Raw genomic sequence first — 13739 nt, 5'->3', positions numbered from 1 at the left:
GTCCAAGAATATACGACTGTGAACTGACTGTCATCAAAGGAATTTAATATGTCATTAGTAAAGGATAGCAGAGCACTCTCAGTCGACCTTCTAGCTATAAATCCAAACTGGAAGTCTGTAGAGATGTTATTGGCATTGCAGAAGGAATTTGGTCTACAACATGCTCGCTTCTCCAGTATCTTACTCAAGGCTGGGAGGACTGATATGGGGCGGTAATTGTTGAAGAGACCTTTGTCCCCAGATTTTTTTATATGCTGGGTGAACTTTAGCAATTATCAGTTTATCCGGAAAGACACCACTAATGAAGGAGGAGTTTCAGATGCGTAGGAAAACCAGGTAGTAATAAGTGGGCTACTTTCTTAATGATGCTCATTGGTATATTGTCTTCGCCTGCTGCTGCATCTTTGGACATTTTTATGATGGCAAGTAATTCATCTGCTGTGACAGGGGATAAGAACAGCTCATTTTGCTGTCTGTTTTGCAGGTAGGCTCTAAATCCCTCATGGTGATCTGGGATGCTCTCTGCAAGATTTTTGCCAACATTAATAACATATTCATTGAAGTGGTTGGCAATGGGGGAGGGTTCCATTACAACTGAATCATTTATCATAAAAGCTGAGTGGGGGGCCGAAGGCTGAGTGTTCCTGTTCTGAATAGAATTTATGACATTCCAGGTTTTCTTACCGTCGCCTGATGCTGACTGGAGCTTATTTGTATAATAGCTACGTCTGGCATTTCTAACTGCTTGAGTTACTCTATTTCTGATACTTCGGTGAGCATCACCGAAAGTTATGGGTCTTTTTGCAAATTTCCTTTGGAGTTTGTGTTTTTCTTTTATCATTATCTTAATTTCGCTTGTGATATAGGGTTTGGAAATGGATACAGTTTTCACTGACTTAGTCTTGAGGGGGAAGCATTTATTATAGCAAGCATTGAAGATGAAGGAGAAGTTGCAGCTGTTCACGTTAGGGTTGTCGGATGCATGGACAAGATCCCAGTTAGCATTCATTAGGTTGTTTTCAAAAAGGAGCATTTTGTCGGTGCAGTAGTCCCTGTATTGTATTGAGACTCTACTAAACCTTTCAGGTCTTGTGGCTGTTTTATACATGGCAAAAACTGGGAAGTGATCTGAGATATTGTTATAAATAATTCCACTTGCAAGATTGTTAGGAGTGTTGCTAGTCCAGATATAATCTATCACAGTGGCAGAGGTGGTAGTTACTCTAGTGGTTTTGGTTATAGTGTTGAAGAAGAGTTTAGAGTGACAGGTAGCAAGAAGGTCTAATACTGATATGTCGGTTTCTGATTTTAATAGATCAAGGTTGAAATCTCCTGTGATGTAGCAGTGTTTCCTCTCTGAACTTATGATAGTGATAAGCTCCGAAAATTTATCCCGAAAATTCCTCACATTAGTGTGGGGTCTTCTGATGATTACTCCTACTAGGATATTTCGTGTGTCGTTACGTAATTCAGTGAAAACACTCTCCATGTACTCCTCCTGAACCTTTAAATCATCTCTTACAGAAGTGTTATACTTGATATCAACATATAGGGCGACACCACCACTGTGTCGTGACGTGTTGACGCAGTGTCTATTATAATTAGGAATGTTATACAAATGGTGAATATCGTTAGTGAGTTTGGTCTCACAGAACCCAGGTACATCAAATTTGTGGGCACTAAAAGATAAACACTGATCTAAAAAGGTATCCAGATGAAGGGGAATATTGTTGATGTTATGGCTGACCAAGGAGAAGGAATGAGGTAGTAGGAGACTAGAACTAAACTCGGAGGAGTCAGGAAAGTAATAGTTACAGTTTGGGTTGGTGTAACCCAGTGAGTTTTGTAGAAAGACATCAGGAGCGATATGAGGGAGTATTGTGTCGACACCATGGGTAAAGGGGGTGTAACATACGATCTAGCACATCTAAGAGAATGACACTAGCATCATCATTGTGGGAACATTGATACTGATTAAGGAACAGTAAAAACTCAGGGTCACTGAGGTGTGAAAAAGGAAGATCTATGAAAATTATAATAGGGGGGGGGGGTAACGTACTCACAAGTGCTACAACCAACAGAATTAGGATGACCGGTGTGTAGGTGTGTAGGCCAGTATGTGTAGGTGTGTGGGCCAGTGTGTGTAGGTGTGTGGGCCAGTGTGTGTAGGTGTGTGGGCCAATATGTGTAGGTGTGTGGGTCCCAGTATGTGTAGGAGTGTGGGCCAGTATGTGTAGGTGTGTGGGCCAGTATGTGTAGGTGTGTGGACCAGTATGTGTAGGTGTGTGGGCCAGTATGTGTAGGTGTGTGGGTCAATATGTGTAGGTGTGTGGACCAGTATGTGTAGGAGTGTGGGCCAGTATGTGTAGGTGTGTGGGCCAGTATGTGTAGGTGTGTGGACCAGTATGTGTAGGTGATGTGTGGAACTAGCATGTGTGTGAATAATAATAATATTAATAATATTATTGATAATGATGATAATGATATTAATAATGATAATAAAAATAACAATAATAATAATAATAATAATAATAATAATAATAATAATAATAATAATAATAAGAAAAATAATGATATTAGTAATTACTGGTTTATTGAAAGAACATGGTAGCCAAAGGGCTGAAAATATACAGTCAACAGAGATGGTGAGAGTTACACAAGTGATACAAATATGATATATAATAACTAGGTGGGGAGAAGGTCATACTCCAGGGCATTTCAACATAGTAACAGTGCAAAAGGGTAAGATTGGCTGGGAGTGAACACACTGGTTAACTACTAGTTATTGATAATTTTTGCAATGGTTGGGACTGATCTGTTCTTTTAGTGATCAATGCGTGCCCGTATGGGCTGGATGCGGTTGTAGTGTCAAACAGCAATTCGCGGACGAGGGATCTCGGGTGGAAGCAGGTGCCAGTGTTGAGGATGGTGCAGAAGCTTCTCCCCAAATTTGCAGATGAGACTGTGGTTATCAGAGAGAGCCGAGAGGGTCAGTGTGTTGAGGTCTTCTTGATATGTGGAGTAGGAGGGTGAGAGATAAATCTTGCAATGCCCTCTTCTGCACTTTTTCTAGGGGTTTACGTTATGTGGCATTTAGGGAGGAAGACCAGGCAGGGGAGGCATAGGTGAGCTTGGGAAATATGAATGTTGAGTAATCACTGAGGAGCTCGGGCGCGGGAATTTCGTGGGCCTTGAAACGACTGAGGAGGTGGAGACGAAAACTGGAAAATTTTATAAATGCATTGACGTGTTTTCCAATTTAGTTTGCTATCTATAATGACACTGAGGAGCTTGAATCCACAACCTGGAGTGTGTTGGGGTCTAAAGTAATGGAAGAAGATGGAACAAGGTCAGAGGAGAGGTTGATGCGCATAACCATGGTCTTGGTATGGTTGATGGTGACATGTTTGTTGGTGGCCCAATTTTGGAGATTGTTCAGTATATTCTGGTGGGCGGTGTAGTCGGGAGCCGAGTTGTCCACACTGATCCCAATGGTGGAGTCGTCGACATATTTTTAGCGAGCAGAGGTTTCTCTTGGGACACCATTGATGAGCATGAGGAAGCAGTGCGGTTCCATCATGGTGCCAGAGGTGAGTGACTGATGAGTAGAGACAGCCCCTCGGAAGCTGTGAGATGGACCATTGTGAGAGATGCTGTAAGATGGACCATTGTGAGTGATGCTGTAAGATGGACCAATGTGAGAGATGCTGTAAGATGGACCAATGTGAGAGATGCTGTGAGATGGACCAATGTGAGAGATGCTGTAAGATGGACCAATGTGAGAGATGCTGTGAGATGGACCAATGTGAGATGCTGTGAGATGGACCAAGCCGAGAGATGCTGTGAGATGGACCAAGCCGAGAGATGCTGTGAGATGGACCAAGCCGAGAGATGCTGTGAGATGGACCAAACCGAGAGATGCTGTGAGATGGACCAAGCCGAGAGGTGCTGTGAGATGGACCATTGTGAGAGATGCTGTGAGATGGACCAATGCCTGAGAGATGCTGTGAGATGGACCAAGCTGTAAGATGGACCATTGTGAGATGCTGTAAGATGGACCAATGTGAGAGATGCTGTAAGATGGACCAATGTGAGAGATGCCAATGTGAGAGATGCTGTGAGATGGACCAATGTGAGATGCTGTGAGATGGACCAAGCCGAGAGATGCTGTGAGATGGACCAAGCCGAGAGATGCTGTGAGATGGACCAAGCCGAGAGATGCTGTGAGATGGACCAAACCGAGAGATGCTGTGAGATGGACCAAGCCGAGAGGTGCTGTGAGATGGACCATTGTGAGAGATGCTGTGAGATGGACCAAGCCGAGAGATGCTGTGAGATGGACCAAGCCGAGAGATGCTGTGACAGGTCAAGCGTCAACAGAAGCAAGATGGCGGCGGTTGTCACGTGACACAACACCCAATGACTGATCGACCGATTTAGGCCAAATGAGGTAGTTAGAACACCTGGTAGGGAGGGGTGAGGTGACAGGGTGGGAGTGAGGTGATTGAGGGGGAGGTCTAAGGTGATGGGGTGAGGTGACAGAAGGGTGAAAGTGAAACGCAGTGAGGGGCGGGAGGGGGACAAGGGATGGGAGTGATCATTATCCCTTAATGGTGGCAGGTCACACCCCACTGGTCCTCACCCCACCACCCCCCTAAAACCTCCCTCATTACTGCTACCACTCTACCTACACCACGGGGAGGAAGGGGTGGAAGAGGGGAGGGGGTGGAAGAGGGGAAGGGGTGGAAGAGGGGAGGGGGTTGGAAGAGGAAGGGGTGGAAGGATGGGCCTTTGTTCTGTTGGCGATATTGACATTGGTGCAGAAGCCAAGTCATAGAGCTTCAGTAAACCATGGGTGATGTAGGTGGGGAGGTGGGTCTGACTAGAAGGTGGGTCATGGGTGATGTAGGTGGGTCAGTCATGGGTGATGTAGGTTCATGGGTGATGTAGGTGGGTTGGGAGGTGAGGTGGGTCATGGGTGATGTAGGTGGGGAGGTGGGTCATGGTGATGTAGGTGGGGAGGTGGGTCATGGGTGATGTAGGTGGGTCATGGGTGAGGTGGGGAGGTGGATCATGGGTGATGTAGGTGGGGGAGGTGGGTCATGGGTGATGTGGGTGGGGGGTGGATAATGGGTGATGTGGGGAGGTGGGTCATGGGTGATGTAGGTGGGTCATGGGTGATGTAGGTGGGGAGGTGGGTCATGGGTGATGTGGGGGGGAGGTGGGTCATGGGTGATGTAGGTGGGGAGGTGGGTCATGGTGATGTAGGTGGGGAGGTGGGTGATGGGTGATGGGTGGGGAGGTGGGTCGGGTGATGTAGGTGGGGAGGTGGGGTCATGGGTGATGTACGTAGGTGGGTCATGGGTGAGGTGGGAGGTGGGTCATGGGTGATGTAGGTGGGGAGGTGGGTGATGGGTGATGTAGGTGGGGAGGTGGGTCATGGGTGATGTGGGTGGGGAGGTGGGGGTGGGATGAGGTGGGGAGGTGGGTGTGGTGATGTAGGTGGGTCATGGGTGAGTAGGTGGGTGGTGATGTAGGTGGGTGGGTGATGGTGGGTGGTGATAGGTGGAGGTGGGTCATGGGTGATGTAGGTGGGGAGGTGTGGGTGATGTAGGTGGGGAGGTGGGTGATGTGGGTGATGAGGTGGGTCATGGGTGATGTGGTGGGGAGGTGGGGATGGGTGATGTAGGTGGGGAGGTGGGGTCATGGGTGATGTAGGTGGGGAGGTGGATCATGGGTGATGTAGGTGGGGAGGTGGGTCATGGGTGATGGTGGGGGGAGGTGGGGAGGTGGGTCATGGGTGATGTGGGGAGGTGGGGAGGTGGGTCATGGGTGATGTAGGTGGGGAGGTGGGTCATGGGTGATGTAGGTGGGGAGGTGGGTCATGGGTGATGTGTGGGGAGGTGGGTCATGGGTGATGTGGGTGAGGTGGGTCAGGTGGGTGGGAGGTGGGTCATGGTGATGTAGGTGGGGAGACGGAGGTCGTGAGGGGAGGAAGGAGGAGATCATGAGGTCGTGAGGGAGGAGGAGGAAGGAGGGATCGTGAGGAGGTCAAGGAGGAGGGGAGGAAGGAGGAGATCATGAGGGAGGTCATGAGGGAGGAAGGAGGTCATGAGGGAGGAAGATGGTCATGAGGGAGGGAGGAGGTCATGAGGGAGGGAGGTGGTCATGAGGAGGGAGGAGGTCATGAGGGAGGAAGGAGGTCATGAGGGAGGTCGTTTAACATAAGTCGGTGGATCAGGCTCATCTTTGCAGTGGATCATTTGGTCTCAATTTTCTCCCTTTTCGTGATTTTGAGGGAGAGAGAGAGAGAGAGAGATAGATTAAAGGGAGGGAGGAGATTAAATGGGGGATGAGGGAGGGAAGGAGATGGAGATTTAAGGGGGATGAGGGGGAGGAAAGAGAAAGGGGGGAGTGGAGAGGAGGAATGGAAAGGGGGAAATAAGAGAGAAGGGAGAGGAGGAGGGAAAGGGGGAAAGAAGAGGGAAGGGAGAGAGGGAGGAGGAAGTGAGAAAGATGTAGAGAGAGAGAAGAGAAGGCCGAACGAGACGAGGGAGAGTGAGTAAAGAAGAGAGGGGAGGGAGGGTGATGGAATCGTAAAAGGTACGAGAGTTGAAGGAATAAGCAGGGAGAGAGGGGGTGTATTGAAGGAGGGAGAGGGTGTATTGAAGGAGTGAGAGGGTGTATTGAAGGAGTGAGAGGGTGTATTGAAGGAGTGAGAGGGTGTATTGAAGGAGTGATTGAGAGGGAATAAAGAAGAGTGTGGAAGAGGAAATGGAGTGTGAGGTGAGAGAGGTAACGGTTACCAGCCAACAAGTTTATTGACAAAGCTTGGAGTACAGTTTGCCTATTCGGAGTAATTCAGTCAGAGGTAGTGTACTGAGGGAGAGAAAAGGGAAAGAAGAGAGAGGAGAGGCTACGGGAGTAAACCCCGAACGAAAAATCTGCGGTGGAGCCCCGCATCAGGCAGACATGCTTGCAGAGCTCCAACAAGAACCCAACGCCAACGGCGGTATAGGCGGAAGAGGTGACCAACATGGGAACCCAACGACTACACCGGCGGACGAAGGCAGTGCATGATGGACAAGCTACTAAGATGAAATCCAACAAACTGGGCTATCGGCAGTCCATTTCAACCCTCCCTCTCCCAGTCGTAGCAACACTTGCACCACTGGATCAGGAAGAGGGAGAGTCAAGATGTCTGGTTGTAGTCTGTGCTCCTGCTGCACCACAAAAATCAATTCACGCGCAGCCATCATCCGGCTCATCATACTCATCATCATCACACCCTTATACCCCAAAAGTCCTATGGCGACGGGGACAGGCAGAGATGACTACCGGAAGTCTCTAGTTACAACTCTGCACATGAGTGGCACAGATAAGATGGTCGTTTATGCACTGGGATCTAGGCAGCAGTGCAATTCGGTCCCGTCTGGGCGACTGAGCAGCCCTTTCGAGGAGCCACTCTTCTCACCTCACATGGGGAGAGGGCTAGAAAAGGTGCCCTAAACATAACTTGCCTAAAAAACAGCCCTAACTCGTCAGAGCTAAGCTCTCACTTCATGTCACCCTAAAACAGCTGAGGCAGCAAGCCTCCAGAAGAGGTTTTAACACGAATCATCTGGAGGAAACCAGTCAGACTGTGTCAACTACTGCGAGATCTCGCTGCTATCCGTGGCTGGCAAGATTATCGCCCGAGTCCTTCTAAACAGACTTCTTCTTGAGGCGGAAACCTTCCTCCCAGAATCTCAATGTGGCCATAGACCATCATGTGGCACCCACTGACATGATCTTTGCTGTGCCCGCCAGATACAGGAAAAGTGCAGAGAATGGCGTTATGACCTGTACATGGCCTTCATCGACCTAACAAATGCCTTCGACTTGGTCAACAGGGAAGCCCTCTGGCGGACTCTCAGCCTTTTGGCTGCCCACCAAAATTCATCACCATCACGAGGCAACTCCACGATGGCATGAATGACAGTGTCTGCAAATGGCATCCAGTGTGAGTTCTTCCCTATCCAAACGGGGGTAGAACAAGGATGTGTACTGGCACTAACTCTCACTTCCATTTTCTTGGCTGCCTTTCTTACTTGTGTCAGAGCCAATTTAACCGGCGGGGTGGATGTCGAATACCGGATGAAGGATCTTTTCAACATATGACTACTCCAGGCAGGAACAAAGGTGTCGCCAGCTCCCATTACTGAACTTCAGTATGCAGACGACCTCGCCCTTGTTGCTCACACTGAACGCGATCTACAAGAGATCCTGAATACCTATACAGACGTGTATGCACACTTTGGCCTTGATGTGAATGTGCTTAAGACTCAGATTCTCTTTCAGCCTGCCCCTGGCTCAGCTACACCTCCACCATCCATCCAGCTTAACAGTACTACCCTCTCTGTCCACCACAGCAGATATCACTGAAGAAATTCAGCATTAGATTAGATGTGCATCTCAAGCCTTTGGTAGACTCCGAAACTGTGTCTTCAACTGTAGGTAGCTGAAATTAACTACAAAGTTACACGTATATCGAGCAGTGGTCCTCCCCACCCTGCTATAAGGCAGCAAGACATGAGTCACATACGGGAAGCATCCCAAGGCATTTGAAAACTTTCACCAACATAGTCTACGTTCCATCCTCCAAGTTCGCTGGGTAGACAAGAGAACAAATGCCAGTATTCTTGCTGACACCAACTGTAGGAGCATTGAGGCTACCATTATCCATGAACAACTACGTTGGACTGGCCATGTTATCCTCATGGACGACAATAGATTACTAAATCAGCTACTTTACAGTCACCTAACGAATAGTAAACGTATTGCTGGCGGGCGACTGAAAAGGTATAAGGACAGTCTTAAGACAAACTTGAAAAATGTGCCAAATCTACCCCTTCACCTGTGAGACGATCACTCCACACAGTAACGCTTGGAGGAGCACCACACAAGAAGGTGTCAATACTTTCGAGTTAGCCCAACTGCATAACGAGGCAGACAAGCGCCAACTCCGAAAATACGTTGCCGACGCCCCTCCCGCACTAGATGTAGCCCCTCACAAGTACATCAGTGAACGACCCTGTCGGTCCCATAGCGGCCCCTTTCGTCACCTCAGAACTCGCCAACGTAGGTGACATCATAAATAGCACATATCATTGTATTGTAGCTGGATGATTGTCATACTCGATTCCGAGTGACAGCAAAGTAGTGTGTGTGTGTAATAATAATAATAATAATAATAATAATAATAATAATAATAATAATAAACGGTTTATTAATAGAGTTGCAGACGCTGGCTGAAAATATACAAACTTTCATGTGATTTTGACATAATAATATACGTTCAATACATTTACAGGGCTGTACAGTACATAAATCAGGAGCTGTTATTATTTTAACAATAGATGGGATGATGCTATTCTTATATCTATCAGTGCGGGCTCTTATGGGCTGAATTTTGTTGTAGTGGCGGACTGCGCGAGGTGGGCGGGGGACTGCAGGTGGCGATGACGAGGATGGTGCAATAGTCCACTGCCAAACCCTGCTAGTGCGTGGTGGTGGTGGTCACTGAGAGATGGCATTTCCAGGGTGGAGAAAGTGTTGTTGTAGCCGGATTAGTCTGTGCCAAGCATGATTCTGCAGGCCCTCTTCTGTACCTTCTCTAGCTGATGTTGTTGGGTAGAGTTGAGAGAAGACGACCAGGCTTGTGACGCATACGTTAGTTTGGGGAGAATAAAGGCACTGTAGATAGTCCTCAGCTCTGGCGTGGGTGTCCCAAGTGACCTGAGTCGTCGTAGCATGTAGAGTCGGTATGAGGCTGCCTTGATTGTGTTGTTTACATGTGCCTTCCAGTCCAGTTTGTGGTCTATAGTTACACCCAGGTGTATGGCAGACTGCACTAACTAGAGAGGATGGGCACCTATTGTAACTACTGGAGCTTGCACTGGAGTGGTGGCGGTATTGAAGTGCATGACTACGGTTTTGGTGTGATTGATGGTGACCTTGTTCTCCGTAGTCCATGCCTGTAGCCTGTCCAAGGTTCCTTGTAGTGATGAGTAGTCCTGTGAGGTGTTGTCCAATGTAACCCCCACAGTGCAGTCATCCACGTACTTCCACCTGTGAGGAGTGTCCGATAGAGCGTCGTTGATCAGGATTAGGAAGCACAGTGGTCCCATCTTGGTCCCCTGGGGAACACTGCAGGTGAGGTGTTGGAATGTGGAGACAGAACCATGGTACCTCATTGCCTGACGACGCCCACTCAGGAAATCAGTGGTGGGCAGCCCTAATGCAATGGCCTTGTTTATAACAGTGCAGTGATCAACAAGGTCAAAAGCCTTCTTGAAGTCAACAAGAGCAATGACCAGTGATTTCTTACGTTTCTCCAGGTTTTTGTGCAGAAAGTCCAGGAAACTAACAAAGCAGTGTGATGTAGAGGAGGTCCTCATATTACCAAATTGCTGTGGATCAATTGATAAATACTAGCAAATGCCCATTCAAAAACAAAGTCTTCACAGAGTAGACTGGGAATGGGGGTAATGGCAACTGGCCTGAGGTCACTAGGAGACTGTGGGGTGGGGACCTTGGGGATAGGGGTGACAAATGCGGTTTTCCGCTCATTAGGGCATTTGCTTTGTCTGAGGGATGCAAGGGAGGGTAACCAGTTGAGGTTGGGTTGGGGACATTTCGGGGAGGTTTGTTGGCAATTTTAAATGGTTGAACACTGGGAGGGGGGGGGAGGCGAGTAGGACGGGAGGAGAGTGAGGTCAAGACTGGGTAGGGTTTGACATATGGTAGCAAAGTGGTTATTAATTGTCTCAGCTGCCTCCTCACTAGGTAAATGAGAGATAAAAGGAAATGAGGGAGACTGGCGGTTAAGACCACAGAGTTCTTTTTCCTTAGAGTACCACTGACCGATGCCGACCACCTTGAGGTCGTCCACCTTCCTGGGATAATAAGACTTCCTGGCTGACTTGATTTCCCTGATGACTTGGTTACGTAGACTTTTGTACAGGCTGTTGTTGGTGCAGTATGCCTTGTTGCGCTGCTCAATTAGTCTTTTGATACGGGGTGTAATCCACGGGACATCATTGGGGTGGATCCTCAGTGTCTTGGCTGGAAATAAGTGGTGGTAGGCTTTGATGATAGTGTCCAGGTAATTATCCTACTTGTTCTGCGCATCGTCTACTGTGATCACTTCAGTCCAGGGATACCGGGTCACCCATTGTTCAAAACGCCGCATGGCAGAGTCAGGGGTAGGTTGGTAAGCCCTGGTGACAACTGGCGGTTGTGAGATGGTAGGTGTAGGTGACCACAGTAGAGACAGGTGGGTGCTCCGACCCAAGGGAGGCAGCGGCTGGGGGGAGGTAATGGTTGCCGTGATCACTCATGATGAGGTCCAGGGTGGCATTCCCATGTGTAGGAAAGTCAACTATCTGTGCAAGGTGGAGGTGTTGGGCGATGTTGCTGATGTCTAACTTATTAAAGTCACCGCATATCACTAGCTTAGCACATGGAAATCTGGATCTCAGGGAGTCAGCAGTGTCTTTTATATTAGTAATCATTACTTTGGCGGTAGGTGAGCGAGGGGGGTGATAAGCCACACAAACAATGAGGAAGGCAAGCTGGCGGGGTGGGAGGTGGGAGTGACCTTAACCCACAAAGCTTCTACATCCTCAGGAACATAAACACCTAGGTGTGATGGTTTAAGGCCACTGCGACAGTACACAACACCACCACCTCTTCTCTTTTCTAAAGTGGTGAAATAACTCATAGTTTTCTATGGCACAGACCTCAGGAACAATTTGCCACGCTTCGGTTATCGCCACATTACCTGCACCAAATGACTTCACTGTAACACTGACCTCCTCCACCTTGTTGCATAAAGATGTAACATTGGACAGCAATAGGGATGGTAGGCTGTACCATAGTCCCGGCACTTCATAGCGAGCACACTGTCTTTCTGGCACTGGCTTGACTTTCTTATTCTTGCTCGGAATGATGATAGGGATTCGTCTAGAAATGCGGCGACCCCGTCTGCAGCCGCGGTTGTGAAGGATTCTCAACGCCTTTAGTAGAGTGATGGTGTGGGGTGGAGGATAGCCAGCACCAGACTTGAACCTGAACAGGTCGGTGCGACGGTATCGTGACACTGGGACGCACATATTCACAAGTCTAGCACTCACAGTCACTGACACCTTGAAGATACGCACTGTCTTTCCGTAAAGTACTGAACTGCCTTAAATTGGCTATAGGTCGACGTGATGACCTTAACGCTTACCCGGAGCACCAGGGGAACTTACGTCCTCACTCAGTGAGGTCGTGTGTGTGTTATTGTTGATGTTTTGGTAATTTAAATGAAGCAAATATCCCACAACAGCATAAAAACATTAGGACTAAAAAGTAAAAAGAAAACCAATTACCATGAAAATTATCTTAAAAATTCCTAATAAAGACCATGTAAGACTTAAAAAAAGATTAAAACACCTCCGAATGGACCAATTAAAAAAAAACTTAAAGGGGACCCCACCAAAGACAGTGACTGAAACTGCAAAAAAATATCTTTTAAGTCTTTGTCTTCTTCCTCCCACTGGCCCTGCCTTTCTGACCCTCTTCCTTTTCTTCCTCTTCCTCTCACTTGCACTGCCCTTTCTCTTACTCGTCCTCCTCTCTCTACCCCTCCTTCCACTTGACCCCCCCCTCCTCCCACTTGCCCCCCTCCTCCTCCCACTTGCCATCATCTTCTTCCCACTTGCCCTTCTCCCTCTTTTCCTCTTCTCACTCGCCCTCCTCCCCCCACTTGCCCCCCTCCTCCTCCCACTTGCCTTCCTTCTCCTACTTGCCCTCCTCCTCCTCCCCCACTTGCCCTGCTATTCCTCCTCCTCGTCCTTCCACTGCCCTCCTTCCCCACCTCCTCCTCACAACTAAGATCCAAAGTGTTACAACTTGCCCTCGAGGGAGCTGGGACTCCTAGCCTCATGTAGATCGATCCTGATGCTGGCCTAGGAGGAGGAAGAGGAGGAGGAAGAAATAGAAGAGGTGGAGGAAGAAAAGGAGGAGGAGGAGGAGGAGGAGGAGGTGGAAGAGGAGGAGGAGGAAGAAGAAGGGGATAAAACGACTTTCTGACCACCCAATAAATATAAGCTCCATAACATATGGGAGTCAATGAGGGAGTTCTTAACCTAACCTAACTTGATATACCTTCTTGGCCGACAGTGGTTTATGGTCATCCTCTCCACCTCTTCTTCCTTCATCCTTATCCACTTCTTCCTTCTCCTTGTCTTCTACCTCCTTCTTTCGTTTCCTCTTATTCCTTCACCCCCTCTTATCCTTTCCCTTCTCTTCCTCCTCCTCCTCCAGGATAGTGTTGGGCTGTGTAATGGCCTCCGGACGACCGTAAAAGTGTATCTGTTATTTTTAATGGAACAATCTTTCAATCGACGCATTACCTTGATAGTTCTGATCTTTCACCCTCGCTGCTACTGTTGGGGAGGAGGTGCTACTGTTGGGGAGGAGGTGCTACTGTTGGGGAGGAGGTGCTACTGTTGGGGAGGACCTGCTACTGTTGGAGAGGTGCTGTTACTGTTGGGGAGGAGCTGCTATTGTTGGGGAGGACCTGCTACTGTTGGAGAGGACCTGCTACTGTTGGAGAGGACCTGCTACTGTTGGGGAGGTGTTGCTACTGTTGGAGAGGACCTGCTACTGTTGGAGAGGTGCTGCTACTGTTGGAGAGGACCTGGCATAGGCGT

The sequence above is a fragment of the Homarus americanus genome, unplaced genomic scaffold, assembly GCF_018991925.1.
Source record: "Homarus americanus isolate GMGI-L3 unplaced genomic scaffold, GMGI_Hamer_2.0 scaffold20465, whole genome shotgun sequence".
In the NCBI taxonomy this organism is placed as follows: Eukaryota; Metazoa; Arthropoda; class Malacostraca; order Decapoda; family Nephropidae; genus Homarus; species Homarus americanus.
The sequence above is the reverse complement of the archived record's forward strand: the minus strand, read 5'-3'. Positions refer to the sequence as shown.